This window comes from Schistocerca cancellata, chromosome 3 (assembly GCF_023864275.1).
Source record: "Schistocerca cancellata isolate TAMUIC-IGC-003103 chromosome 3, iqSchCanc2.1, whole genome shotgun sequence".
NCBI classification, from domain to species: Eukaryota; Metazoa; Arthropoda; class Insecta; order Orthoptera; family Acrididae; genus Schistocerca; species Schistocerca cancellata.
The window spans coordinates 819,158,729-819,162,477 of NC_064628.1; the positions used below are offsets into that span (position 1 = coordinate 819,158,729).

The window sequence follows — 3,749 nt, forward strand, 5'->3', positions numbered from 1 at the left end:
CTCTACCAACTGAGCTACCCAAGCACGACTCACACCCCGTCCTCACAGCTTTAATTCCGCCAGTACCTCGCCTCCTACCTTCGAAACTTCACAGAAGCTCTCCTGCGAAACTTACAGAACTAGCACTCCTGGAGGGATGGATATTACGGAGACATGGCTTAGCCACAGCCTGGGGGTTGTTTCTAGAATGAAATTTTCACTCTACAGCGGAGTGTGCGCTGATATGAAACTTCCTGGCAGATTAAAACTGTGTGCCGAACCGAGACTCAAACTAGGGAGCTTTGCCTTTCGCGGGCAAGTGCTCTCCTTTCTTCCAGGAGTGCTAGTTCTGCAAGGTTCGCAGGAGAGCTTCTGTGACGTTTGGAAGGTAGGAGGCGAGGTACTGGCGGAATTAAAGCTGTGAGAACGGGGCGTGAGTCGTGCTTGGGTAGCTCAGTTGGTAGAGCACTTGCCCGTGAAAGGCAAAGGTCCCGAGTTCGAGTCTCGGTCCGGCACACAGTTTTAATCTGCCAGGAAGTTTCTTAAATGTTTAATAACGCTGCAAAGAAATTAGCCACTTTTTCTGTAAGTAGCAGGAGGTAGCAATCGTTTGGCAGAAAAAGGTCTAACAAAACGAAATACCATCCAACGAATTACGAGGGTTGCCCAAAAGTAATGCACCGCATTTTCTTTTTCTCCAATAATTCTTTATTGAATATAATGAGAATTACACACACGAAATAACGATGTTTTATCAACACACCCAATTCTTCCACGTTATCTCCATCCCGTTCTATGGCCTTCCTCCAGCGCGCAGCAGGGGCGTGTATGCCCTGTCGCTACCAATACTTGTCCTGATGGCGGAACCAGTGCTTCATTGTCTAAGTCACCTCCTCAATGGCCGAGCGGTTCTAGGTGCTACAGTCTGGAGCGGCGCGACCGCTGTGGTCGCAGGTTCGAATGCTGCCTCGGGCACGGATGTGTGTGATGTCATTATGTTAGTTAGGTTTAAGTAGTTCTAAGTTCTAGGGGACTGATGACCGTAGAAGTTAAGTCCCATAGTGCTCAGAGCCATTTGAAGCATCACCGCCTCATCTTCCTCGAAATGTCTTTCAATTCCCGAGCCGTAATGCGTCAGTCTTCACCAATGACATCAGCTCGCTCCAACATGTCACGTGTGACAGCCGTGGATGGTCTCCCCAAACGCAACAAATCGTGGAGCTCCGTCGAACCGCCTACTCGCTACAGTCTGGAACCGCACGACCGCTACGGGCGCAGGTTCGAATCCTGCCTCGGGCATGGATGTGTGTGATGTCCTTAGGTTAGTTAGGTTTAAGTAGTTCTAAGCTCTAGGGGACTTATGACCACAGCAGTTGAGTCCCATGGTGCTCAGAGCCATTTGAACCGCCTTCTGATGACCTCCTCACCCCCCTCGTGCCCAGAGACAAACTGTACTTCTGTCGGCAGCAGATACTCCATAGACTTTGCACAAGCGTTTATGAATATTCCCCACAGTTTCCTTCTGTGCAGTGAGAAATTCAATGACGGCACGTTGATTCTAAAGCATATCCCCTACAGACGCCATTTTGAAACTGTCCTGCAGCTACACTATCTATTGGAAGTAATGGAAACTGGGCGCGCTCACTCAGGAGACTTCAAATAATACGTGCGTAACGTTTTGCATTCGTATCATTATTTTCGGCTGAAAAAAATGTGGTGCATTACTTTCTGGGCAAACATCATAAGGCATGGACAGACCAGAGACACAACACATTACTATGCCTAAGGTCGTTGACGTTCAGACCGGCTTCCACCCCTCTCGGAATGGGTAAATAAGGGTCCTGCATGGTTTTCAAGGGAATCTTATACCGTCGCCCCTGCAAAATAGTGGCAAGTACAGATAACGAAAATGGAGGTTACAACCACGCCCCATTCTCCTCACACTAATCAACAAAGATTGAATGATATAGAGATCTGAAGACTGTGCTGGCCAGGAGAGATACGACAACTGGTCCTCGTGCTGAGAAAAATCAGTTCAGGACGATACGATCTGTATGAACAGGGGGCCCTCTAATCTTGGAACGCAGCATCACCACTGGGAAACAAGCGTTGTACTATGGGGTGGAGATGACCAGCCAAAATAGTAACATAATCGATGGCAGTAATGAAGCCTTGCAGAATAACCATGAGGCCCACAGGGTACCACGACGCGGCTACCAAATCATCACCGAACCCAGCCTTATTTCATTCTTGGGTTGTAAACTCGGCCAGAAGTTTGAAACAGTGTGAAACAGGAATCATTCGTCCAAATGAATTTCTTTGACTGCTCAATAATCCTGGTTTTTTTTTTTTTTTTTTTTTTTTTGTTCTAAGGCACGACGTTTTCCTGTAATGGGCATTTGCATCACTGATGAGCGATCTTCGAATTCAGGCTTCCCGTGCAGTTCCTTGGTTATGGAGCCTTTTAGCGTGTTGTTTTTGCGCTGACAAGGTTAGCGAGTGCGACGTTCAGTTCTACAGTGAATTTTACAGCTGTTGTTCTATTATTTTCGTCACAGCCCTTTTCAATGACCGTCGGACACTTTTCACATTCCTTATATGATGGACACATCTTCGGTACGGTGTCTCTTGAAACACCAAATATTTCAGTTACCTTGGTTATGGTTGCACCCGCCGTAAGGTCACCAACTATTTGTCCACGTTCGTATTCACAAACTAAACAGAACACGATTCTGACACTTGTAACATATTGAGGAAGTTGCACAGACACCGTTCGCGGTAGGATACAACAGCGCTACCTACATACTTGGCTATCATCTGTATTTACAGGGTGTTTCAAAAATGACCGGTATATTTGAAACGGCAATAAAAACTAAACGAGCAGCGATAGAAATACACCGTTTGTTGCAATATGCTTGGGACAACAGTACATTTTCAGGCAGACAAACTTTCGAAATTACAGAAGTTACAATTTTCAACAACAGATGGCGCTGCGGTCTGGGGAACTCTATAGTGCGATATTTTCCACATATCCACCATGCGTAGCAATAATATGGCGTAGTCTCTGAATGAAATTACCCGAAACCTTTGACAACGTGTCTGGCGGAATGGCTTCACATGCAGATGAGATGTACTGCTTCAGCTGTTCAATTGTTTCTGGATTCTGGCGGTACATCTGATCTTTCAAGTGTCCCCACAGAAAGAAGTCACAGGCGTTCATTTCTGGCGAATAGGGAGGCCAATCCACGCCGCCTCCTGTATGTTTCGGATAGCACAAAGCAATTACACGATCATCGAAATATTCATTCAGGAAATTAAAGACGTCGGCCGTGCGATGTGGCCGGGCACCATCTTGCATAAACCACGAGGTGTTTGCAGTGTCGTCTAAGGCAGTTTGTATCGCCACAAATTCACGAAGAATGTCCAGATAGCGTGATGCAGTAATCATTTCGGATCTGAAAAATGGGCCAATGATTCCTTTGGAAGAAATGGCGGCCCAGACCAGTACTTTTTGAGGATGCAGGGACGATGGGACTGCAACATGGGGCTTTTCGGTTCCCCATATGCGCCAGTTCTGTTTATTCACGAAGCCGTCCAGGTAAAAATAAGCTTCGTCAGTAAACCAAATGCTGCCCACATACATATCGCCGTCATCAATCCTGTGCACTATATCGTTAGCGAATGTCTCTCGTGCAGCAATGGTAGCGGCGCTAAGGGATTGCCGCGTTTGAATTTTGTATGGATAGAGGTGTAAACTCTGGCGCATGAGA

The 3,749-nt window shown here is 46.7% G+C and overlaps 1 non-coding gene across 1 annotated transcript; it reads left to right on the forward strand.

Annotated features, from left to right (window-relative positions):
* The first annotated feature begins 420 nt into the window (after nt 1-420).
* On the forward strand, nt 421-495 carry Trnas-uga (transfer RNA serine (anticodon UGA)). The gene has a single exon. It is a non-coding gene; the product is annotated as a tRNA-Ser (tRNA).
* Nucleotides 496-3,749: the final 3,254 nt, after the last annotated feature.